Genomic DNA, 17,841 nt, shown 5'->3' with positions numbered 1-17,841 from the left:
CAGCGACGCGCACGCATGGCTGACGCGTGCACGCGATTTGGACAAAATCACAGCGACGCGTACGCGTGCTTGACGCGTACGTGTGGATTGGAGTTCACGAAAACGACGCGAGCGCGTGTCTGACGTGCACGCGTGGAGAGAAAAATCGTCAAATGACGCGTATGCGTGACCGACGCGTACGCGTGACATGCGCGATCTGCAGAAAATTCAGGAAACACTGGGCACAATTTTGGGCCGCGTTTTGACCCAGTTTTCGGTCCAGAAACACAGAATATAGCCAAGAAACATGCAGAGACTCAAGGGATACTGAACATTGATACTTCATAATTTTAGGATTAGATGTAGCTTTTAGAGAGAGAGGTTATCTCCTCTCTCTTAGGATTTAGGATTAGGATTCCTCTTAAAGGATTTAAGATTTCTTCTTCTCAATTTCCAGGTTCAATGTTCCTTTTATTTATTTTCCTAATTTAATTTATGAACTTTTTCATGTTAGAATTGAATTTATGTTTAAACGTAGTTTGAGGTATTTCAGATTTATGATTGCTTTATTCTATTTATTATGTTTTCAATTTAATTTAGAATTTTTCCTTTTGGCTTTGGTTAGGTAACTGGTGACGCTTGAGTTATCAAACTCGAGGTATTGATTGAAAATTGGAATTCCTTGCTAATTAATTTGGATTCCACTAACTCTAGCCTTTCCAAGGGAAAGACTAGGACTTGAGGAATCAAACTGATTTATCCACTTAACATACCTTCATAGTTAGAGGTTGACCAAGTGGGAGCAAAAGCCAATTCTCATCACAATTGATAAGGATAACTAGGATAGGACTTCCAGTTCTCATACCTTGCGAAGAGATTTTCGTAATTATTAATTTATTTTTCTTGCTATTTAAATTACTTGTTCTCTATTTCAAAAGCCCGGAAATATATCTTTTTACATAACCAATAATAAATCATACTTCCCTGCAATTCCTTGAGAAGACGACCCGAGGTTTGAATTCTTCGGTTTATAAATTTATTGGGTTTTGCTACTTGTGACAACCAAACTTTTGTACTAAAGGATTCTCTGTTGGTTTAGAAACTATACTTACAATGCGATTATATTTTTTAAATTTCTTTACCTATAGAAAATCCGATCGTCAAAGTGGCACCGTTGCTGGAAAATTGCAAACGTGTGCCTTATTATTGGTTATTGTAAATATTTCTTTTTTATTAATTTTTGTTTTCATTTTCTCTCACTACTATGAACTCTCACCCCTTTGGCTATGAGTCTGGTTAGAATTATGTTGCAGGAAGAGGAGATTACAATGAGAACATACATCAAGGTTGGGACAATCAAAAATGGGAGGAGCCACAAGGATTTGATCAACCCTTATGGAAACAACCACCTCCAATGGACTATCAACAACCATTCTGTGATGCATATCAAGGCAATGGCTATGGTGAGTGCTCTTTTGATTATCAACAACCACCACCATACGCCTATGAACTCCCTCCTCAACATAGCTTTGAACCACCATACTCACAAGCCCCTTACCACCAAACACGCCCATATGACCCTAACCCGTATCCACCATACCAACCACCTTATGAGCCAAATGAACCATACATAGAACCACCCCCATTCTAACATAATTACTCTCATGAACCACCACCTCAATATACACCACCCCCTTGTCATTATCAAGATGAACCACCTTCCTACCATGAACCCTCCTATCCACCCCAAACCTCCATGGAGAAAGCACTTACCGATCTAAACTCTGCTATACAAGCTCTCGTCGCCCAAATTAGACCACCGAATACCTTCAACAATCACCCCTCAAGCTTTAGTGCACTTCTTTTTCAACAACAAAATGATCTCTCCATCCCATCACCACCATCTATGGAAGAGCACCCACATCCATCAATCCAAGAGCAACATGATCCCAATGATGCTATTGACATGGAACAAGAGAGAAGAAATCATCTTCGCAAATCCATACTTCATAAGGAGCTAGAGGAGGCACTAAAGGTGAAGGTAGAAGAGACCTTTGCAGATGAAGGAGTAGTTGAAGAGAGTTGTCATAGAAAAGAAATCATCAAGGAGGAGTACGATTTTATACTTAAACAACTGGACAAAGCAGCAATTATTGAAAAGGAAAAAGTGGTTGCAGACTTAGGAGATGCTGAACCTCCAAGGGAAAGTCAGGTTATAGAGCCTCCTTCCAAGGCGATTGAAATTGATGCTGAGGAGAGTGTACAACCTCCAAGGCATATCCTGGTTGAAGAATTGGAAGAGGTTGATTAGGAGATGAAGTTTCAAGAAGAAGAAGCACAACATCTCATGCCCATGGTAAGCAATAAAGAAGAGATTGAATTAGAAGAAAGCTACCAAGAGGAAGAGGTTGAAATTGAAAAAGCTTGCAAAGAGGTGGAAGTTGTCAAAGAAGAGCACAAGAGAGGGGAGCTTGCAAATTCATTAGAAATACCTCTCCCAAGGCCATTACCGTCCAACACAACATTCAAGTGGGTAAAATTAATATCCTTATCCTTTACTTTCCCACTTGAATATGGGCTACTGGAGACGGATGGTCAACTTAGAGCTCTTTGTGGCATTAAGAGGAAGATGGTTAGTGGTGGGCAACACAATCCTAGGTTCATTATGGTTGAAAGCTCGAAGTTTAAACGCAAATATTGGTGTAGAGTTCAATTGAATAGGTCTAAGATGTTGTTTGGCCGCTTCAGTGAGAATTCAGACTGCTTGCCACCCGGATGGAACAATATTGCTCAACAAGAAGACGGGTGCAAAAGCAAGATTTGGGACCCCGGAATTCATTCTGAAAATCAACACTTTTGGGGCCTTGTCACTTGCTTTAACTTGCTTGAAGGCTTTCTGCGCCTACTTTGGGATCCCAGAGGCTACTGGAATTCCAAACATTGGTGGAGATTTTTGGATGAGTTCAAGCACAAGCCACCATAACAGGGAGCTCACCAAATGTCCAACTTAAGGACTTTAACTAAAAGTGCTAGGTGGGAGACAATCCACCATGGTATGATCGTTCCTTTTTCAATTATAATTTTATTTAGTTTTGTTTTTTTTTTTTTGAATTTTATTTTATTTCATTGAACCTGGAATTATTCATAACATCTGCATTAGCATCTGCATACTGTATTATACATTTTGCATAAAAAAATGCATGCGATGCGTAAGCGTCGCTAACACGTCCGTGTCACAAGTGCATTAAGAAGAAAAGAAAAGTGAACAGAAAGTCACGCAAAAGCGTGGCTGGAGGCGTGCCTCAGGCACAAATACGCCCACGCGACCGCGTCGCTGACGCATTCGCGTCGTTTGCGAAATAGCCTCCCCACGCGTCCATGTCTCCCACGCGAACGCATGGCCCTGTAAAATCGACGTAAATGGGTGCATGGTAGAAAGTTATGATGGAGTAGGGCTGGACTCGTGCTAGAAGCACAAGCCCTACCACGCGAAAGCGTGCCTCACGCGGCTGTGTCATTTTCCAAAAACGGCCATCCACGTGAACGCGTCACTCTAAAATTTGGCAAAAAGAGTTTCGAACAGAGAGTTGCACGAACGTGAGGCTGCACTCGCGCCAATCGCACAAATCAGGTCACGCGATCACGTGACCCACGTGTCCGCGTCACCTGACCTTATCGCACACCACGCGACCGCGTCACTCACGCGTCTGCGTCGCCTGCGCCGCACAACTTATCCAGATCAGCGCCGATTATCTTATCTTTTCTTTTCTAATCCTAATTTCTTCTATCTTTTCTTCTTTTTTCTTTCTTTCTTACTTTATCTCTTTAACTTCTCATCCCTCTTCACTTCATTTCTATTTTACTTAATTTATTTGCATATTTCATTCATTTGTATTTTAATTTTGTGCATATTTTTCTTTTCTTTTCTAAATTTATTATTTCCATTGGTGTTACTTGTTCATATTCAACTGTTGCGTCTTTTCTGGTATTATTTTGGTGCTCAATGACTTGTTTTACACTGTTGAGTAATATTATTTAAGTCAATGCTAATCTTTTATGATACTTGTATTAATTTTGCATTGACATGAATTTATATTGTCTTTCCTTACCCACTCTCTTTCCCATTGTTGCAAATTTTGCACCATTGGTATGCCATGTGCTTCAATTGTTTTCTTGCTTGCATGTTGTAGCTACCATGTAATTGAGACCCTTATTATTTGGTATTAACTCACCCATACTTTATTTATTTTCTTATCTTTCTTTCTGGGTTACTTTTTCTTCTTTTTCCTCTTCTTTCAAGCTGGCCACCGAGAAAGGGAAAAAAACTTCTATATGGGACAACAGACAAGTTCATCTACACAATCTCTAGAGAAACGCATCAGTTGTAGCAGCTCATCCACCTGCACATCTCAGCATGCATCGAGGACGGTGCAATCTTTAAGTGTGGGGAGGTCGATACCAATCTCCATGGGTTAGTTATTTTCTTCTCAATACCAATGTTTTATTTATTTAGTACATTGTTGCATTTGCATGTTTGATTGCATATTTTCTTGATTTTATGCATATTTTACCACTTGGTTGAAGTAATATTTTCTTTTTCAAGAAAACTCTCTATAGCATTTCACTAATTTGAATTAAACTTTTTGAAAAACTTGTTTGAAGAAATATTATTTTAGAACATGGTTTAGAGCTCGAACAAACAAAACCTGTGAGATTTTTGAGCCTATTTGATTGGTTGCATTTTATCAACTAATATTTTATTTTTTTTTGTGTGTTGTTCTCTCTAAATTGTGATCTTTATCTTGCTTGATTCTATATTTCTATGGTTTAATGTATGCATGCACTTATATGATTGAGGCCTTGTTTCACTAAACGTACATATCCATATGGCCTTAACCTTTTCATTATCCTTTGTAAACCAATTTTGAGCCTATTTTACCCCATTTGTTCTTTATTTTAGCACATCATTAACTCTAAGCGGAAAACAATAATGTCTCTAATTTGAATCCTTGGTTAGCTTAGACTAGTGAAAGTACTCACGAATTAAGTGTGGGGAAATTGGGATTGAAAATATTTGGTTTGAGAATTGGGTGTTGTGTATTCTTGAGAAAATATGAACAAGAATGTTAGGAACATGTTTATGCATTCAATACCTTAATCATATGCATTGAAAAAGAAGAAAAAAATTATTAAGAAAAGAAAAAAGAGAAAAAGAAAAGAAAAAGAGTAGAAAAATAAAAAGGGGACACAATGCCCCAAGTTAAGTAATAATATCAATGCATATGAGTTGTACTTAAATTTGGGATGCATGAATATGTGGAAAACATTGTTAATGGATAGTTAGGCTTTATATTATGATTACATGGATTGTCCTAAGTTAGGTGAGAAGTTTAAGTTAATTAAGGATTCAGATTTTAGTTCACTTGGCCAAATACAATCCTACCTTGACCTTAACTCCATTATAACCCTCAAAAGACTTCTTGATTTGTGTATTTGTGCATTAAATTTCTGTTGATTGGTAGAAGAAGAGCAAGTATTAGAAAGCAAGGTTAGTAGAGAATTGAGAGATCAAACCTTAAACACCTGAGCGATTAGAGTGCATACACTTCTAGTGAGGGTTCGATGCTCGATTCCTTGTTCCCTGCTTTCATGAGCTATCTTCTTACAAGTTTACTTGCTTTTTATTATATGATTTGAATTAGTGGAATTTGGTCTGTATTTGTCTTGGAGAACTTGTTTGTTTTTCACCATGTAGGTAGAATCATTTTAGCATGTAGTTGCATTCATATTCATAGGTTGCATTGCATGAGTCTTGTTTTTCCCTACTCATTTATTTTATCTCCTTAAGCTAAGCATGATGACTTGCTAATGTTTAAGTATGGGGAGGTTGATAAACCACTATTTTATGGTTTATATTGTGTTTAATTGAGTGGTTTTTATCAAATTCTTGCCCACTTATTCATATGATTTGCATGATTTTACAATTCCTTCCTAGTTAGTTCTATGGTTGAAAACTTGCTTCCTAGAGATCTTTTAATTACATATTTTAATTCTCCTTTATGCCATTCGATGCCATGATCCATGTGTTAAGTGTTTCAGGCTTCATAGGGCAGGAATGGCTTAGAGAATGGAGATGAAGCTTGCAAAAAGGGAAGGAGCACAAGAAATAAAGGAGACAACCAGCGAACAGCGACGCGCACGCATGGCTAACGCGTGCGCGCGATTTGGACAAAATCACAGCGATGCGTATGCGTGCTTGACGCGTACGCGTGGATTGGAGTTCGCGCAAACAACGCGAGCGCGTGCCTGACGCGCACACATGGAGAGGAAAATCGTCAAACGACGCGTACGTGTGACATGCGCGATCTACAGAAAATTCAGAAAACGCTGGGGACGATTTTGGGCCGCGTTTTGACCCAATTTTCGGCCCAGAAACACAGAATATAGCCAGGAAACATGCAGAGACTCAAGGGATACTGAACATTGATACTACATAATTTTAGGATTAGATGTAGCTTTTAGAGAGAGAGGTTCTCTCCTCTCTCTTAGGATTTCGGATTAGGATTCCTCTTAAAGGATTTAGGATTTCTTCTTCTCAATTTCCAGGATCAATGTTCCTTTTATTTATTTTTCCAATTTAATTTATGAACTTTTCCATGTTAGAATTGAATTTATGTTTAAATGTAGTTTGAGGTATTTCAGCTTTATGATTGCTTTATTCTATTTATGATGTTTTCAATTTAATTTAGAATTTTGACTTTTGACTTTGGTTAAGTAATTGGTGACGTTTTAGTTATCAAACTCGAGGTGTTGACTAAAAATTGGAATTCCTTGCTAATTAATTTGGATTCCACTAACTCTAGCCTTTCCAAGGGAAAGACTAAGACTTGAGGAATCAAATTGATTTATCCACTTAACATACCTTCATAGTTAGAGGTTGACCAAGTGGGAGCAAAAGCCAATTCTCATCACAATTGATAAGGATAACTAGGATAGGACTTCCAGTTCTCATACCTTGCGAAGAGATTTTCGTAATTATTAATTTATTTTTCTTGCTATTTAAATTACTTGTTCTCTATTTCAAAAACCCAAAAATATATCTTTTTACATAACCAATAATAAATCATACTCCCCTGCAATTCCTTGAGAAGACGACCTGAGGTTTGAATACTTCGGTTTATAAATTTATTGGATTTTGTTACTTGTGACAACCAAACTTTTGTACGAAAGGATTCTCTGTTGGTTTAGAAACTATACTTACAACGCGATTATATTTTTTAAATTTCTTTATCGATAGAAAACCCGATCGTCACTTTTCTCTATTTCAAACCAAAGAGGATCTGTCATAGGAGATTGTGGGTTTTGGGATGGGTTAAATTGGATTTAAAACTTCCAGTGGAGGCGAGATTTATACCAATTGGAGTTGGAATTGTTGGATCAATTGCACGAGACCTTAAGGCCTGTAAAGCTAGCATATGATAAGCAGATAGAGTTGTATGGAAGTTTGACAAGGAGTATTTTTTCAACTAACTATTTTATGCAGGTGTTGCAGTCAGAAACACTCCCGAAGGATATCACTAGCTATAGTTTCACCAGAACCATATGAAAAGTTTTGGTTCTGCCACGAGTGGAGTTATTTATTTGGTTTGCTTTGATAGAAAGAGTAAATACTAAAGAAAGATTGCATATGTTGGGAATTATTAGTCACAATGATAATATGTGTATATTGTATAAAAAAGATGTTAAACATATTCACCACTTATTTTTTTGTTGTGAGTTTACTTAACAAGTGTGGTGTGAATGACTATCTGACTTTGGGAGATTGTGGTCTGTTTCAGATTCACTAAAAGAACATTTTGAGAGTTGGACAGGTATAGTTAACAGGAAAGAGGAGTGCAACAAGTAGCTTATATGCTTCTTTGCCGTTATTTAGAACGTTTGGCTAGAGAGGAACAGTCGAATTTTTTAATAACAAGGAAGCGGGTGTATCTTTAACCAGTTATAGAGAGTGGAGTAGTTTGGATCCCTTTTATTGTTGATGACAATATCGGAAATGACACTAAGGATAGTTTTCTGTTTATATTTCGTTGGATGTTGATGTTTGAAATTTGATTCTTCTATCACTTCACTATATTGTGTTTGAGCTCTTTTATTAAAAAAAACATGCACAATGCGATATTCAAAAGCTAAATTAGTTAGTTCCTACGAACAAATTGATATAATTTTCGAGAACAAGATATTCTGGTCATGAACCACAAAAGACGACATACTATATAAGTTTCCTTCTCTAATATGCCTAGGATTTTTGGTTTTATCCGAAGGGCCTTTTGGTCAATGATGATATTATTACCCTTTATGTTCCTCATTACAAGGGTTATATCTCTATGCACAGGAGGTGGATTTTTGGTGATTCTTATCTTTATTTTGAATTGATCATCGGTTGTTTTGGTTATTTTTTTATATTTCTGAATGTGAAGGGAGAATTCAGACGAAAATAATACTATTGATAAGAACACAAGAAATATAGTATTGATTTTTTTGTTTGTTGATTACAGAAATCATTTTATGACGTTTTAACTATTTATTGAAGAAGACACACAAGAACTAACGGAATTGTTTGTTTAGCACTTTGAAGCTGTTGCCGCTACATCGAGGAGGAGAAAGATGAGGAGAAGGACGCCAACAAATCAGCCGATTGGAAAGTTGATTATTATTCAGTTTGTATAGAAGAGTTTAAGAACAGAGAGTTGATTCAACCTTTTGGAGTTTGTGTTCATGAGTTCCATTCGATGTGTATAAACTCTTGGTTGCAACGGGAAAAAACTAGTTATCCGGTTTGTTATGCAGATTTAGAATTTTAGATACATTTGTTCATTGATTAAAAGTAGTTTAGTTGTTAGTACTAATAAGTTCTAGCCCTTGGTGATAATCAAACTCGATATTTGTGAAACATTAATTTATTTACATTCTTTATCCATTGAATGTGTTATGTGTCTAATCAAACACGCAATGTTATGAAATATTAGTTTATTATATTTTTTATCAATTATATTCGTGGCTTTTTTTAAAATAAATAAAAATTATATTTATTCTTTTAATTAATTTTGTACTGTTTCACCATTTTGAACATTTTGGAACTATGTTACAAACAGCTATAGTGCAGGCGCTGACTACTAAATAAGGTAAGAAACTATAACGACGAGCACAATAAAACAATAGCGTAGTTGCTGGCAGTGTAATAGTGTGATAATGAGTTTAATACCAGTATATCCAGGATATGTGTATTATTATAACAATTTAGTTATAATATTATATACTCATGTTATTCTACTTATATAGTTAATTAAATATTCAATTTAAAAAAAATTAACGATTTAAATTTTTTTCAAAAAAATATAATTTAAAATTTTCTTGATACGTCGATATAATATTTTAAATAATGTTGTGTTGCTTTATTTTTATTTTTTTATTTCATCTAATTTTATTCAAATAATTTAAAATTTTAAAATTAAAAACTTTTTAATTTAAATTTTAGATAAACATAATTTAAATTAACTATTAAATTTAATCCAATAAAAATAAATATACTTATATTATTGTACTCGTATAGTTAATTATAAATACTACCTAATTAATTTTTAAAATTTTTTTAAATATGAGTACAAATATTAAATGACTATTTGATAACTAAAAAAATCATATATTTAATAAAAATAAATTATCTAATTATTCCTTGTTATATAGTGATTCCAACTATATCACTGGCAAAATTTATGCTATAGTTCAAGATCTATTTCCCTCTTATAACCCTGGCAGTCGAAATAAAAAAAATATTTAAAAGAATAAAATTTTGAATTTTAAATAAAAATAAATATGATTTTTTATTTATTTCAAAAAAGTCATTATATTTGTCTAATTAATTCTTATTGAGTATAAATCTATCTCCTACCAAAACTTCTCGTAAACAATGGGGCTATGGCCCCAAACCTTTTACGAAAAAAATTAATAGTTCTATGTTAAAGAATATAATTAGTTCACTTGGTTAGAATTTTATATTAAGTTACTAACAATTTAATCACTTGTAATCAATTTCTACTTCTTTTTTTTGTTCACTCTAATTTTTTTTTCTTTATTCAAATTTAACATGTTTTTTCTTTTTTTGTGACTATTTAACATGTTTGCCTGTTTGGGCAATTAGCCTTTCCAAAATTTATTCTATTTTTTTTTATTCAAATTTAATATGTTTAGACATTTTTTTAATTCTTCAAAACTTTATTTAGAAGCTTTGACATTGGGTGCATGCAATGGTGTTTAATTATCTATGATTATAAACTATAATACCTATAATAACTATATAATTTTAATAATACTTAAAAGGTATTACAAAAATTAATATTTTTATTATTTAATTTTTACAGTAAAAATCTTTTTTTTTTGAATTTTTTTTCATAAAATATGATGCCAGTTTCATCTTTTATCAACTCTATTGTTGATTATCCAAGATAAGCCTCAACAAAAAAATATTGAGTAAAATTAATTTCTTCAAATTTAAAAATGGTCAAATTTTTATGAAAATAAGGATTAGGATTTGAGACGAGAAAAAAAGAAAAGAGAATAGAGAGAATAGTAGACGACTTTATTAATGATTGTGTTGTAAACAAAATACTAAAAGGGGATTATTTATAACCAAGAGTCTAACTTCTAACTGACTCAGTTAAGTTAACTAATTTTATCTATTGAAATTTAAAATACAGTTACAATTTAGGACATCCATAATAGATATATTTATAACACTCTCCCTTAGATGTCTCTGGTGTAATATGTTAAGTAACTGTCTCGTTAAAAATGTTACCAGGAAAAATCTGTATTAAAGAAAAGAGTACAACCTGTATTACTCTCCCTAATAATTACATCACTTGATATCTCTTAGTCGGCGCATCCCTATTTTGTATACTAGCTTCTCAAATGTTATAGTAGATAGTGCTTTAGTGAACAAATCTACTAAATTATCATTGAAATGAATTTGTTGAACGTCTATATTACCACTTTGTTGAAGATCATGAGAGTAAAAGAGTTTTGGTGAGATATGTTTTATTCTATCTCCTTTGATATATCCTTCCTTTAGTTGATGTATGCAAGCAGAGTTATCTTCATATATGACTATTAATATTTTCTTCATGGATAAACCACACATATTTTGAATATGTTTTGGTGATTGGCCTAGGTCAAACATATTCTTGAGTTGCTTCATGAATTGTCAATATTTCTGCATGATCTGAGGAGGCTGTCGCTATAGTTTGCTTCGTTGAGTGCCAACATATAGTTGTTCCTTCACTTGTGAAAAGATAACCTGTTTGTGACCTGCCTTTATGCACATTAGAAAAAAAAATCTGTATCTGCATATCCAACTAATTGAAATGTTGTTTTATTAGAGTAAAACAAACCCTTTATCAATAGATCATTAAAGGTATCTTAATATATGTTTGATACCATTCCAATGTCTTCTAATTAGACAAGAGCTAAATCTCAATAACAAATTTACTGAAAATGTTATATCTGGTCTTGTATTGTTAGCGAGATACATTAGTGTACCAATAGCACTAAGATAAGGTAGTTCAAGACCAAGGAGCTCTCCATTACTTTCACAAGGTCAAAATAGATCTTTATCCACATCTAGTAATCTCAGTACCATTGGAGTAGTCAATAAGTGTGCCTTGTCCATATAAAATTTTTTCAAAAGTTTTTCAGTATAATCTGACTAATGTATGAATATACCATCCTTCAAATGTTCAATTTATAAATTAAGGCAAAATTTTACCTTGTCAAGATCTTTCATTTCAAATTCTCTTTTTAAATAATCTACAGTTTTTGAAATCTCTTCGGGTGATCCAATGATGTTTAAATCATCAACATATACTGCAATAATAACAAATTTAAATTCAAACCTTTTTATGAATACACATGGACATACACGGTCATTTTTTTATCCATCTTTCAATAAGTATTCACATAAACGTTTATACCACATAAGTCCATATTGTTATAATCCATACAAGAATTTTTGAAGTCTTACTAAACAAATTTCTAAAGAACTATTATATGCTTCAGGCACTTTGAATCCTTCAGAGATTCTTAAACTTTTCATGCACTGTCAGAGTAATAAAATATCTTAACGTAATTGAATTTACCACAGGAGAATATGTTTCCATATAGTCAATACCAGGTTTAATTTTTGTAAGAATCCTTGTGCTACTAGTCGAGCTTTATATATTTCTATTTTATTTTTCTCATTGCGTTTGCGCACAAAAGCCTAGTTGTATCCCATTAGTTCTATACCTTCTGATGTTTTGACTATAAGACCAAAAACTTCACGTTTTTTAAGAGAAGTTAATTCAACTTGAATTGCATCTTTTTATTTTGGCCAATCATCTCTCTGTCTATATTCTTTGACAGATTTTAGTTTATGATCCTCATCTTGCTTTATTAATTCAGTAGCAATATTATAAGCAAAAAAGTTGTCAATGTTCGGTCTCATATTTTTTCAGTAGTGACATAACTTTTTGAAATTTCTTCATTTTTAGCTACCTGAACTTCTTCAGAGGTTTCATTAATATTTATGTCTTCGAATCCCCTTTGAGTACTTGCCTCCATATTATAACAATTATGATTAATTATCTCTCTCTTCTTTCAAAAATTTTTATCCTTAGAACTGATTGGTCATCCACGCTTTTGACGTGAATTGCTTTTATTTGCACTAACAACTTGTCCTTCTGAGACACTTATTCTTATTGGTGCATTTGCAGCTGGAGTGTGAGATTTGGTTACTCTCTTTAGGTCAGTAAATGCTTCTGGCAATTGATTTGCAAGTGAATTAACTTTTGTACTTCTAATTCACATTGTTTAGTGCGAGGATCAAAATGGGATAATGACAATGTATTTTAAGTAATCTCTTTTTTTCAATTGCTTATTTCTTCCCTCTAGTTTTGAAAAAATTATTTTATCAAAGTGACAAAAAGAAAATCTTGCCTTAAATAAATCACCCATCGTGGATTTAAAGTATTTTACTATTTTATAATTGACAAAGATTCATAACCAACATATATTCCTAATCTTCTTTAGGTCCCATTTTTGTGCGTTGTGGTGGAGCAATTGGGACATAAACTGCACATCCAAATATCCTAAGATGAGAAATATTTGGCTCCTAATCGCAAGCTAGTTGTAATGAGGAGGATTTAAGATAACTTGTTGGTATGATGCGTATAAGTGCTGCAGCATGCAAAATAGCATGTTCCATGCTAAAACAGACAGTTTAGTTCTCATAAGTAATGGTTTAGCTATTAACTGGAGGCGTTTAATTAATGAGTACATGAGCAACAGATTCTTCTATCATAATATTAGTTGACACACAATAATATTAAATGCTTGGGATCTAAATTCATTAGCATTATCAAGACATATTATCTTTATAATATAGTCTGGAAAATGAGTTTTTAATTTAATTATTTGAGTTAGCAATCTGGCAAACACTATCTTGCGAATTGATAGTAAACAAACATGGGACCATCGTGAAGATGCATCTATCAAAACCATGAAATATTTAAATAGTCCACATAGTGGGTGAATGGGCCCGCATATATTACTCTAAATAAGTTCTAGAAAAGATGGTGATTCAATCCCAATTTTTTCTGATGGTCTTGTAATTAATTTTTCTTGAGAACAAGCAACACATAAGAATTCATTAAATTGAAGAATTTTATGTTCTTTTAGAGGATAATCAGATAAATTCTCGATGATTCTTCTCATCATGATTGAATCTGGATGTCCTAATTGGTTATGTCAAATTGTAAATATATTTTTATTTGTAAACTTCTGGTTTATTATGGCATATGATTCCACATTGCTAATAGTGGTGTAGTGCAAATCAGAAGAAACTGTAGGTAGTCTTCTAACACACAATTTTCTCCTGATAACATAGTTGTAATATAGAGATATTCATTATTTTCTTCTCTTGCGGTTTCTATATGGTATTTATTTTGGCGGATATCTTTAAAACATAACAAGTTTCTATGAGACTTACTTGATAGTAATGTATTATTTATAAAAAATATTTGGTTTCTTTAGGTAATATTATAGTAGTTCTTTCGAAGCCTTCAATCATTTTTGCACTACCAACAATCGTACTTACATTTGTTTTCTTTATAACAAGAGAGACAAAATGTCTTTTATCTCTACGTATTGTATGTGTTGAAATACTCTCAGTAAGACATACTTCTTTATTGTTAAATTTGAGCGAAATGTGAGAAATATCCATATCTTTATTAAAAAAATAAAAATAGATTACCATTAATGAAAAGAAAAAAATATGAAAGTTTCAAAAATAAATAAAAATTATAACCAAAAGGAAAAAAACTAACTATAAAAAGAAGAAAACAACTAAAAAAATTGATAGATTTCTAATTAAGATTCTTCCAAAAGAATTTTGATTCATCTAAATAAGTAAAATCGCTTCAGTCACCAAAATGACATGGCTTAGACTTGCATGAGTTGCTAATATTAAGGATATAATCAAAGTCTGCAAAGATATTATCGGTGAATTTCAGTTCCATTTTAACATCATTAGTTTCAACTTCATTTCTCTGTATAGTCAAATTGGCCTCTTATTTTTTGTCATTTTCTTTCAATAGAATCTTGATATAACTTGACAAAATGTTCAGGGGTACGGCATATACACGACCAATGACCTTTTCATCCACATCGATAGCACAAATTTTTCACATTTTGTAAATTATTACTTAGAACACACTTCTCATGTTTATTCCATTTTTGGTTATGAGTAGGAACCTTATTGTTTCATTTGCCATATCTACGTCCACAACTACAGTTTCGACTATTATTCTGACCATGATTTCTTTTAGGTTCACGGTATATTGCATTTACTTCGGAAAAAGCAGTTAAACCAATAGGATGAACTTCATGATTTTTCATTAATAATTCATTATTTTGTTCTGCTAATAGAAGATAACTTATTAGATTAAAATATATTTTAAAATTCTTTTCACGATACTGTTGTTGTAGCAGTATATTGGAAGTATGGAATGTGAAAAAAAAAATTTTATTAGATCCTCATCTGTGACTTCTTGACCATACAATTTCAGTTGAAAATTTATTTTGAAATGTGCAAAATTATATTCACAGACTATTTTAAAATCTTGCAGCATTAAATGTATCTACTCATAACGAGTTTTAAGTAATAATCAGTTACAGACTCAGAAAATTTTAGGAATGAGGGGCAAAAATATCTATACTAAAATAAATGTTATTAAGCATTATTAATTATACTAAAAATATAATAAAAATATAAAAATTAAAAAGAGTTAATGTACCCTTTCATTATTAAAATACTATTTATTATATATAATTTATAAAAAAATATTTTTTTTTAAATTTGAACTTAAAATATCTTAATTAAATTATAAATAACTTGTCATTCTAACTAATTTTACTTTTATTTATTTTTATACACATTTAATAATAAAAAAATGAATTAATTTGCACGTTAGCGCTTATTGATATACTAGTATTTATAATTTGAAACTAGAATTATATATAAATACTAAAGAAAAACTAAACTTGTATATAAAAAGTATGCTTATATAAAATAATAGAAATTTAATTTATAATTATTTTTATCCCTTTCTTTTTAAAATAATTAAATTTTTATATATTTTTTAATTTAATTTTGATATACTATCAGATTAAAAATTTTATACATCTATTTAATTATGTATTGTAATTAAAAAAATAACTTTTTATATTCATCACCTAAAAATTGTTATCTAAAAAAATAAATGTAATTAAATGACTATATAAAAAAATATACATATTTAATATATTAAAATTAACTTCTATGCTTTTAAACAATTGCTCTACTATTCATTATAATTTTCAAATATTAATTACCACCTGTTGAGTTAGAAAATTTATTTGTTATAATATTTATGACATAAAATACTTTTTAATCCAAAAATAATTGTTACAAACAAGATTATTTAAGAGATAAAATTAGAAAAATAATATATAATTTTAAAATAAAGAATATTAATTAATAGATAGATACTATTTTTTCTTAATTTTAAAAATTATATTAAAATTGTTCATTAATTTTTTATTGAGTTAATTTATTTACTTATTTTTAATTTTATATTAAATTAAATTTAACAAAATAAATATTGTTATATATTAAATTTAATAAAAATGATTTTTAATATAAATCTCAAGACAAAATTTTGTAAATTTTTGTAGGGCAAAAAGTATAATAATATTGGAGGCAAATATATATATATATATATATATACAAAACTATTACTTTGTTTCTTAATTTCCAATGCACTGGGTCGGTCTCTGGCAATAATACAGTTTTTTGGTCTTCATACATTTTTTTTATAGTATTTCCAAATTTTTTAATCAAGAGTAGCAAATTTAAACTTTTGCAAATTTGACACGATAGATTTATTAACAAAATTAAATAAAAATAAATAAATAATTAAGAATAATAATATTAATAATACATATAAAAAAATTAAGTAAAAAAGAAAAAAAATAAATTAATTTACTTTAAGAAATTGATAAAGTATATATTATCTATTTTAAGATAATATAAATAATTTAAATAAATTACCAAATAATACCTTCATTATCGAGAATGAAAAATTATTTGTCATTCACTTCCGGGGAATTTACATGATTAATTATCATTCACATCAGAGAATGATTATGTACATAATTTAATTATCATTCACTTCAGAAAATGATTATATTTATGATTAATTATTAGAATAATATTATATATTTAAATCTTTTTATAAATTAAGTCTAACTAAGTTAAATAATAAGATTTGAAATAATAATAATTATAATTAATTTTTGTTATATTAAACTAACTTAATTGGATCCAGTTAACAAAAAGATTTGGATGTGTAGCATTATTCTAATTATTATTCATTTCAAAAAATGATTATGTACATGATTTAATTATCATTCACTTCGAAAAACAATATTAATATTAAAAAATTATTATATAAATGAAAAATAAACAATTTAGGATGAATAAAAGGGGTCGTATTAATAAAAGAAAAAGGTAAGGACAAAAAAATTAATTATAAAATAAACTGGAACCGATGATAAATATAAATTATAAGCAATAAAAAATTATTAAATAACGTGTTTGCAGTGCTTTGCCAAATTTTTAAAAAATTACAAACAAAACAATTATTAATGAATGAGTTAGGTAGTCAAAAGAATAAGAAAAAGAAGAATGGGTTGCTTGTATTGCATAGAAAAATCATTAAAAAAAAAAAATTAATCATCAATGTGTATAGATGATCACAGGCTATGGTATAAAAAAAATTACTTAGCCATAAAAGACGATCACATGTCATACAAGACGATCATAGGCCATGTCATAAAAAAAATTGTTGTATTGTATAGAAGATCACAGGTGATGGCATAAAAAAAATTAGAAGAATAAAGTGGGTAGAAGAGAAAAAGAATTATTTAGCTTTAGAGCTCAGATGGTTAAAGTGTGGTGTGTTATGAAAATAAGAATGAGTTTGAGAGGAGAGATAAAAAAAGAAAATAGGAAGAATAATGGACAATATTATTAATAATTGTGTTGTATACAGAACACCACAAAAGAGATATTTATAGCCTAAGATCTAATTGCTAACTGTCTTAGCTAGGTTAACTAATTCTATCTATTTAAAATTTAAAATAAGGTTACAATATAAGACATCCATAACACATATATTTATAACACAAATATATTTATATTGATGCGTTTAGAAAATCGTCATTGACCAATAA

This window comes from Arachis duranensis, chromosome 2, assembly GCF_000817695.3.
Source record: "Arachis duranensis cultivar V14167 chromosome 2, aradu.V14167.gnm2.J7QH, whole genome shotgun sequence".
Taxonomy (NCBI): domain Eukaryota; kingdom Viridiplantae; phylum Streptophyta; class Magnoliopsida; order Fabales; family Fabaceae; genus Arachis; species Arachis duranensis.
This window is presented reverse-complemented; position numbering follows the sequence as displayed.